Here is a 10741-nt window from a genome sequence, read left to right as displayed (position 1 = left end):
AGAGAAGAGTCAAGGTCTCGGTGAGAGTGATTCAGCTCTTCTGTTTTATAGCCCTTTGCAAGTGTTTACTGTGTTACTGGTTCAGTTATTATTTGACTATTTTTTTAAACCTCTTTCCTTCTTCACTTCTGTAAGTGAAATGATCTGGCCTCACTGATGTTGAACTTGTTCTTGAACTCGCTTTGATCAACAGTATGTGAGTGGAAGTGACAGAGTCTAGTCCAAAGAGTCACTGTCCCTCTGCTAAAATGCTTCCTTTACCAAGGTTGCTGCCGCTCGACCCCCAGTCCCTGAAGGGAACATGAAGGAGACCTCAGCCTGAAACAGAGTATGACTATCAGCCTTCACACCTTTGAGCAAAAATAGGTACCTAGTGCTAGAGGTCCAAAGACTTTAAACCTAGTTGTACATCGAAGTAGCTAACCCAGCTTCCTGAGAACAGAACAGAACAAAGAGGGCAGAAATCTCCTCGATCTTTAGATCCACTCACCTTTCTGGAAATTCTAATAATCCTCTCTCAGTCATTCAGCTAGTTAGGTACACACAGAGCAGCCACCTTTCCAGGAATAATTCTGACTCAATCTGCCTCACTTTGCTCATGTCTAAGGCACACACATGGAGAAAATACTGGTTTTGAGGCTATTCTGCAATTTCCCAGTCTTACACTGAAGCCTTTTTATTTTAAATTCTCGGGGGGCTTCCCCAGCACAGCTTATCAGCTGGAGCAAAGGTAGCCATTTCTACCAGCCATGAGCTAATACACCCATGGGAAAGCTCAGTAAAGTGAACCAGTTAGAGTAAAAACTAAATGAATCTCAGGCTTTTAGTTATTTCCTTTGTTCGTCTGTACAAGGGTACTTATTTAGAACCTATGGCCAGGTTACCTGGCATACTATTATAGGATACTCACTTAAACTTGAATTTTAGGAGAAAAACAATTTTTTAAACACAAATAAGTCTTAGTTAAGTTTCTATTGTTCTAATAAATGCTATGACCAAATACAACTTAGGGAAGGGAGGGTTGATTTCACTTATACTTCAGCATCAAAGCCTATCTTCAAAGGAAGTCAGAGCAGGAACTCAAAGAAGGAACCTGGAGGCAGGAACTGAAGCAGAAGCCATGGAGGAGCGCTCTTTACTGGCTTGCTCCTCATGGTTTGTTCAGCCTGCTTTCTTTTTATCACCCAAGACTACCACTCCAGGGGTGGCACTGTCACCCCTGAGGTGGGCCCATGCACACACATCATTAATCAAGAAAGCTTGATTAAGCACTGCAAATTGCCTATGGGCAATCTGTTAGAGGTATTTTCTCAATTAAGATTCCATTTTCCCAGGTAGTGGGAAGTCTAGGCTTGTGTCAGTACAAATATGTCCTGAATATTGCATGGGATATATGTATATAAAATTTATTTGTTCATATGAAATTAAATGCACCTGCTCATGCTAAGTTTTTATGTGACATGTCTAATAACACTACTACTATAATATATATATATATAATATATATATAACATTATATATATATATATATATATATATATATATATATATATATATATAGTGTGTGTGTGTGTGTGTGTGTGTGTGTGTGTGTGTGTGTGTGTGTGTGTCCCTGTGCATGCAAGCACATGTGTGTCAGTGCCTGCAAAGAAGAGGGGGTATGATTCCCTGGTAATGGAACTCTGGTTCTCTACAAGAGCAGCAAGCACTCTTCACCACTGAGCCATCTCTCAGACTCTTCTCCCAATTTTTAACAACATCCTATGTGTATGCAAGTTTTCAAGATTTACATGCATGGGCATAAACATATAAAATCGTATATAAGACAAAATGAACTCAGTGGCATTTTTGTAGACTTTTGATCACATATTGCTTTGTTTGGGCTTTTTTTTTTTTTCCTTGCTGGCTTTTGCTTGTGTTTTATGGTTTCTGGTTTTGTGTTTTTATGGGTTGTGTGTGTGTGTGTGTGTGTGTGTGTGTGTGTGTGTGTGTGTATCTGTCTGTCTATCTGTAATTTTTGTGCTTTTCCTTTTCTTTTCTTTTTTTAAAAATTCTGGTCAGGAGGTTGTTTGTTTGTTTGCCTGTTCGTTTTCTAAGGAGAGAAAGAAAAGGAATGGAGTTGTGTGAGTAGGGAGGTGGGGAGGACCTGGGAGGAGGCTTTGGAGGAGAACCGGTAATCAGAATATACTGTATAAAAATATCTGTATGCGCGTGTGCATATAGGAATCCTGGTGGCTTTGGGCTTCATAGATAATGAGGTCTTAAGGAATATCAGCATGTGTGCTATTCTCCCTCAACCCACATCTATGTCCTCAAAGGCTGCAAGTCAATAAAGAGGAAAAAAACTGATAGTATATGATAGTCCAACAATTGCTAAAGTAAACTGACATAATTAAAAAATAATTTTACAGTTATGCAGAGATGATCTTGAAAGAGAATGAGAAGGTGAATTGGCTCAGTGAATAAGATCTGACAGCCCATGTCCTTGGCCATTTGATTTAGAAGGAGAAATAGCTTACTGAGTATGTACACTGATTCATGGCCAGGGGGTGAAAGCTTGGCCACATGGTCATGAGCTTGGAAGAAGCAAGAGCATTGGTGACCAAAGACTCCTGGAGAAGATGCTTGTGGAGCTTCTGGAATAACTCCCAGAGAGAGGCAAGAGCGTAGGTACTTCTGCTACTTGGGAAAGTCAGGAGAAAACCCTTCCCCATCTGGAAATGCCCGTCATCCTATTTCCCTCAGGCTCCCTGTGTCCTTCCAATAGGCAGATGGCTGGTAGCAGGAACAGAGAGCCAGACAGCCTGAATTTCTCTTTGCCAAGCTTATATGGCTATCCACTACTGAGAAGCCACTTCCCTACATTTGCAAATAATCACAAATTTGTATCACAGTATTTGGAGAAACACATAGGTACAGGTAGAAAGTTTGAGAAGTCCTCTCCATTCTGAAACCATCCATCCGTTTTCAGGAATGTTCAGTTCTGAATTTGAGTCTTTCCTTGTCAATCATACCACTGCTGTAACCTAACTGACAGATAAAACCTTTCTTGAAAGGGACGTAGTCTTGCTAAGTGAGGATTTCACATATCATTTAGTGTGCCATTCAATGGTTGTCATGATCATATGACAAATGTAGCACACATAGTACATTACATGAATGATAACTGGCTGCATCTCATATAATTAAACCTAATGAATCACTAGTAACCTTTTTGCTTTTCTTTCCAGAACCACAGTGTGTATTAGGTCAGAAGTCTTAGAACTTGGTTAGAAAACTGCCCATGCCCATGAACACAACAGTATTGCCACAGAATTTGGACACTCAGAATGCCATCTGGCCACTCAGAGATCCTTGTGCTATTCACTCAACCATCAAAAAAGGTGCTAGATCATTGGCTAGGGTTCTTAATCCTACAAAGGAAAAGCAGTGTTTAATTAAGCAGTGGGCTATGAATCATCACACAGGCAACCCAAGTGCTCCCCTAGGACCACAAAAGGTTCAACATGCAGTGGGAAGGAAGGCTTGAGTCGCCTCACTAGGCAAACGTTTGCAATCACCTTGGGTGCTGGCTAGAGGCAGAGAGAACAAGATAGTGTCAAATACCATAGTAGCCATAACCTTGGAATGAGTTATGGTACAAGGGACATGGCCTCTCACATACGAATTTTATCTTGGTTTTATTGATTCAAATCATCAAAATATAAAGTGAGATCAAGTAAGACACAAGAACAGAGCAGGCTTTATGAAGAAATCCTGGCCTCGGAGGTAGATGCATTAAGCTGAAAGATTGTAACATCTCTTTGGCTGAGCTACAGGTGGGCCAGGATGTGAATGGGTTTCAGCATTTGAGAATGCTTTGCCGTTAGGTGAGCACTTGATTTTGAAAGGTGGATTCAGAAAGAAGAGCAGATGAGGATGCATGGTTGATCAGCAGATGTGTTCATAAAGAAGTTGACCGAGTTCAGCTTGCCTGTAGTCATTCTTCTTCACATTGAGGATTATCTTATAATGGGAAGACACATCCCCAGCTCCACTGGAGGGGCTGAAATAAAGGAGACAATCTTCTTTCAAGTTCTCTGGAGATAGGAAAAAGTGTTCACATGGATTCTATTGAACTGTTGTTCATCAACTGTACCCTGAGATTCCTAATAGTAAACAAACATGGATGAGAAAACAGAGCAGTTTGTGATTGCTTACAATGGATGTGACAAAGCAGCTGATATCCTACTATGACCATGGACACCAAGAATCCACAATGCCATCTGCAATGACAGTGCAGTGGTGTGCAGTTTAGGCCCTAGCATCAATGATCAAGCTGAGTTCTTTTCCCTGGCTGTTTTCTGACTCACAATTAGGGTTTTCTGTAATCTGCACGCTAACATGAATTAGTCTTCCCAGTGACTCCTTCTTGGATTGCAGTAGTTCAGACTCGACGTCTATTGTTGCTACTTCTATCCCTCGATACCAACAAGTGGTTTTGCATTACGAGAGGGTCTGAGACAAACCTGAAAGTGGGTGAGGGAAGTGTGGCAAAGATGTGTGTCATTGGAGAGAAGGTGATCAAGAAAGAACCCAGAACTACCTCACAGAATGATGGGAGAAATTTAGCAGATGGGAAATAGTAAATTAGATGTCAAGCTCTTTAGGAAATGAGATGGGATCATTTTGAGATGAAATCATTGGGTACAGTGTAGAAAGAATGGAAAATAGGATGGAGATGGAATCATCTCATCAAAATCTATCACAAATTTCACACAATGCAGAGAGATGTGAGAATATGAATTAGGCACCAGAGAGAAAGAACATTCAGAAGGAGAGTCTGACATGATGTCTGCCATGTGGGGAAGATGTTAGAGTGTTATGTTCTCCTTACAGAAATGAGTTCCAACTACTGCACAGAAATCAAAGAGAGTGAAGATGGTTGATAAGAAAGATGCAGAAAACTCTTCCTACCATGACACAGAAGTTCCTTGAATGATGTTCAGAGATGAGCCCAGGAATATCAACTCAGCTGGAAGGCACACATTCTGTCATGGTTGCTATAGGAAAGGGCAGGTGTCACTTAATCCAGGGTGTTGTGAGACAATGTGATCACCAAGCGCAAGCACCCATACACAGATGTATGCTGTGTGGTTCCCAAGTAGGATGGTGAGAGTCGCAGGTCTCATTGTAAAGCTCCATTCCTGTGTTTGGACCAGACTAAGTTGTGGGCACTTGAGTTTCATTTATTCATTTGCTTAATGAGGATTTTATTACTTGGTTGTTATGAGGATTTAAAGGATGTTTATAAAAGTAGTTTTTGAAAAATTGATTTGAGAATAATTTTAAACAATAATTTTAAGTTATAAGAATAAAAACAGCACAAATTACACATGAATACCTCACCCAGATTCACCCATTGTCGATAATTTATCTTGTCTGCTTCATCATTTATTGTTTCCACCTCCTTGTGCATATAAAACTCATACTGTAGCTCTATCAAGGGACTAAATCTGAACTCACATTGGATTTCTTTCCAGTATGGATCCTGCCTAGAGCTGGCACTAAAATGAAATTCCCTAGCTTCCTTAAATCTGGAATATTTTCATAGCTTTTCTTTGTCTCATAAACATTCCCTTGAAAATAGTCACAATATGGGATGGGGGGGCTGGCATGGGAACATGAAGGATTAGGTGGGGGAGGATGGAGGGAGAGAGTACTGGGAGAGAAAAACTGGAATAAGGCAGCATCTTTGGGATGAGCTAGAAATCTAGTGCAATGAAAACTCCCAGGAATCTATAAGGGTGGCTCTAGCTAAGACTCCTAGCAATGGGAGATATGGAACTTGAACTAGCCATCACCTTTAACCAGGCAAGACTTCCAGTGGAAGGATTGGGACCCCAACCCAGCCACATAACCTTCAACCTGCAATTTGCCCTGCCTACATGATGTTCTGAGGTCAAAGAGGTACAGAAACTATGAGAGTGAACAACCAGTGATTGGTCCAACTTGAGACCCATATTATGAGAGGGAGCCTACCTCTGACACTGCCTGGAGGCTGGACAACCCAGAGACCTAGGATAGAACTAAATAGGACTAGGAAAAATGTCAATGAAGTGATTCCTAATGATATTCTTCTATACTCATAGATGGTGCCTAGGCCAACCGTCATCAGAGAGGCTTCACCGAGCAACTAATGGAACAGATGCAAAGACCCACAGCCAAATATTAGGTGGAGCTCAGGGAATCCTGCAGAAGAGGGAGAGGAAGGATTTTGGGAGCTGGAGGGGTCAAGGAACACCACAAGAAAACCCACAGAATCAACTAACTTAGGCTCAAGGGCCTCACAGAGACTGAAATGCCAACCAGAGAGCTTGCATGGGACTGACCTAGGCCCTCTGCACATGTGTCATACTTGGTCTTGTGTAACTTGGTCTTTTAGTGGGTCTCCTAACAGTGGGAACAGGGGCTGTCTCTTACTCTGTTACCTGCTTTGGGGGCCCTTTCCTCCTACTGGATTGCCTTGTCCAACCTCCATAGGCAAGGAGGGGCCTAATCTCACATCAACTTGATATACCATGACTGGCTGAAATACATGGGAGGCCTGCCCTTTACTGAAGAGAAAGGAAGAGGAGGGGATGGGGTTAGGAAAGGGGAGGCTGGAGGTGGGACCAGGAGGAGAGAAGGGAGGGGGGAGGGGAAAATATGATCGGGCTGGAATTAATTAATTAACTAATAAAAAACAAAGAAAATATATTCACAACAACAATGCAAGTTACAGGTAGACAATTAAAAAAACATAGACAAATGCACAAGATAAAGTCTACATGAGCGCAGACCCCAGACCAGATGGGTTGACCATGCTCTACTTCCTTGCCCTCTTTGCAAAGTCCCCAAAACACGAATCTCATCTGTCTTTTGTCTTATTCTGCTCTGTCCTTCTTTGCAGTTAAAGGCAACCTCATACTGCTCCTTTCCAGTGTATGTGTTTGTGAGTGTGTGTGTGAATGTGTGTGTAAATCTGAGTGTGTTTCATAAGCAACAATGACGCTAGAAAATGGGATTGCATGACCTCTGCTCCTTGCTGCCTCGTTGCTCATTTCTCTGACTGTATCTCTTCCTCTCTCATTTCTCTTCTTTTTATCAGATCAGGACTCTTTTTGCCATGTCCCCAGAGCACTTAAATTGTGTCTTATTGGATCACACAGTTATTATCTGCTTATAGGTCTGATTCTCTTGCCAGCTTAAAATATTAGGGCTATGCTTTATGTTTATTTCTCTCTTTAGTTCACAGTAAGTCTCTGTTACGTAGTAGGTGGCTAATAGATAGACATAGAAAGCATACATGAAGGAATTCCTTGGACTCTGTTGAAATGCATTCCTGGAGAGGTGAAAGCTTATTTTGGAAGGCACTCAATCTTGGTATGCACGTACAGTGTGGGGTTTCATTAGCAGTATGACTAGTGAGCTCATTGGTTTATTGAAGACATCATCCCTGTTTTATTGTTTACAAATTATTAAATCCGCTTCAGCTCATGGTCAACATGATGGTATCTCAGTGAAAACAAAAGTAATTAATGAAACACAATTATATATAGGTGGGAAATTCAATCTCATTTAAATTAAAACAGATGGAAAAACTAGCATAAAATTAGAGGCCCAGATGGCATCAATACATTACACTAATTTTCTATTCACATATTCAATTATAGTTTAAATACAAACTAATAGGGGCAATATATCTTGGGGTGTACATATACACTATCTGATTAAAAATTTCTACAACATCCAATTTAGCCAACAGCCTCACATTGGGGAACTATTGCAGGTACAGGGCATGATCTGGAGGCCATTGAGAGGGGGTACTGGCTCCTGATGTGTTCAAGAAGAAGAAATCATAAAACCAGAATTCTGAACTGGTTTTTGTCCAACACAGTGGTTGCTAGATAAAACTCAGGCTGTCCAGTTAAATTTGAATTTCAGATAAAGAATAATGTTCTACTATATATTTGTCCAAATTAGTTTGTGAGACACAGAACGAAATTCAAACTCATAGTTTACCAAATGCTTTCCTTTTGTTCTTTTAAATGAACCTATGAACCAAAGCCACAGATTCATTTGGAAATAAACAAGACCTCCAAGAGGATGGTTTGGTCATTACTAGAAAGACACGATACAAGCATTGTGTTTGGCATCCAACTCTACCTTCCTAGAAGAGTCAAGAGCTGGGTAGAAAGGCCAGGCCAGGTCATTTGACCTTTCTCTGACACTGTAAACAGACTGAACAGTCCAGGCTCATCCTGATTTATGTGGTACTGAGGTTCAAACCCAGAACCTCATGAATGTTAGGTACACTTTCTATCAATTCAGCTATATCCCTGGCCCATGGATCTTGGTATCTCTGGAGATTCTAGCATAAACCCACCCTGGATGCCTAGGAACAACTGCATTTATAATAAAATATTACAGGGGAAACACACCTCAGTGTTAAAGTAAAAAGTGGAGGATATGTATACAGGTGCTCAGAACCTGGGGTCCTAACCTCCTGCTTTCTTTCAGCAGCTTGTAGAGGTGATATAATTCACTCATGGCAGGAGTCTGAAACGCTTCTTCGTGAGTGATGGGACCTAGGGTGTCGATGGTCCCTGCTTCCCAACTGCATTCAGTGCCTGTACCAGGGAAATGCAGTCCATGTGTGGGGACACTTGTTAGATGGCCAGAGAGAGGCCAGTGGCAGAGAGTAGGGGAGCTATCTCTACTGGGATGATTCCTGCTGGTAAGCAGTATTAAACTTGCAGGAGGGGGGCATTCAGAAGCAGCTCCAAATGCACAAACTGCAGGCAGTACTAACTCCAGATGCAAGGCTACTTAGATAAAATCCCAGTGGGCTGATTACATATTGAACTAGCCTAGGTCTCTGCTCACCCTTCCTCTACATCATCCACCTTTAAAGAAAAATATGTTTTTTTCTTTCATCTCATCTATTATGTGAAAACATGAAATATGAATTTGAAAAATTGGAGAGCATGATTAGCTGAACCATGCTCTTGATTTTTCTTAGCCTCAAAATTTTGTCTGATTGTTGTCAAATAATGAAAGGTGGCATGCTTAATTCCTTAATGCTTAGCAATTTATAGCTTGTTTTTCCTAAAGATGGCTGTTGATAAATGTATCTGGTTGTAAGTGTGTTGCTGTTGCTTTGATTATTGCCTTGCTTGATCTCCTTTCCTTTTTCTCTACATTTTCACCTCACCAAAGCCTACTTCACAGCTCACACAGCGTCTCTCAGTTGCTGCCTTTTCAGTGTTCACAAGCTGAGCAGATTCGCCCTGCTCTGAGCCACAGGTCCAACCTCCCTGCACTGCGTCACCCTTACATGGTATGCTCACCTCTCAGTGTGTTCCCCATGGACGCCAAGACTCTGAGGTAAGTAACCACATTCTTTATCCTCCAGCGCACCTGCCTCTAGGCCTTCAATATAATAAATGATCAATTATTCCCAAAGAAAACAATCAGGGGAAAGAATGGGCATCACTTTAAAATGATATAATAAGCAGTCGTAAATCAAAAGACCAGGGCTCCTAGAAGTAAAAGCCGGTTCCAAGGTAGGGGGAAAAAGTCACACAAAATGAGGCTCTCCTTAAAAGGACAAATAGAAACTAAACGTAAAGGAACATGAAGAACATTTTGAGCAATAAGATTTATAAACACAGTTACCCGCAGAAGAAAGTAAAAATCTGAGGGGCATTGCAAGAAGAAAGCAAGCCCTCACAGAGGGACTCTTCTAACTAGAAATACAAGAAATAGAAGAAAATAAATTGCCGCTGTGCATTGGCAACCACTTCAGGGAAGAAACAAGGGTGCCAGAATTAGTGGGGAAGGATATGATGAAAATTGGTAGGTGTGCCTGATAATTACAAGAAAAAAAAATAGTGTTGCAATGGAAACATGTTGCAGATGTCACCTCAACCTATTAGTAGAAATTATTATGCATGATCTTGTCACTGAACTGCTGCAGCAGTATATTACAAACTAGATGTCTTAGGGACAAAGTGAATTTATATCTTAGAGTCTAAAGGCTGACAGTCCAAGGTCTAAGTGTCAACAGGATTCCTGTCCACTTCCTCTTCACAAATGCCTGTTTCCTCATTGTATCCTCACTTGGTGGAAGAGGCAATGGGGTTCTCAGGAGTCTTCCTCTAATCACACCAACAGAGCCTCCATCCTAACACATCACTTTCCAAAGGCCCTAACCCCTGACACTACCATGGTGAGGGGCAGTATTTTAACATATAGAATAAAAGGCACAAATACTCAATCTATAGCCTCAAGAATCAGAGATATCATCATGTGCTTCCTGATATGGCATGTTGGAATGAACACATGTTTACCATGATTCTATCTATACTCAAGAAAATATTAAGCAAATCGAAACAGAGGAACATTCCACAAAAGACATGTGTGTATTATTCTATAATGCCAATCATAAGTCTAGGACCTGTTTTGGATTAAGTAAACCTACAGGTACATTGCACATAACTGCAGTGTATGATTTGGAATAGGATTATGGGTCATAAAATGTTTTCCTTGATATATAGGACATTTAGTGGGACAACAGATATAATTTAATATTCAATATTGCTGTATCAAAGTTAAGTTACTGGTTTTGATAAGCACACTATGGTTATGTCAGGTAGCATTCATAACTTAGGAAACACAAACAAATACTTAGAGGTATGGGAGTATCATTCACTTACAC

Source organism: Peromyscus maniculatus, chromosome 1 (genome assembly GCF_049852395.1).
Source record: "Peromyscus maniculatus bairdii isolate BWxNUB_F1_BW_parent chromosome 1, HU_Pman_BW_mat_3.1, whole genome shotgun sequence".
In the NCBI taxonomy this organism is placed as follows: domain Eukaryota; kingdom Metazoa; phylum Chordata; class Mammalia; order Rodentia; family Cricetidae; genus Peromyscus; species Peromyscus maniculatus.
This window is presented reverse-complemented; position numbering follows the sequence as displayed.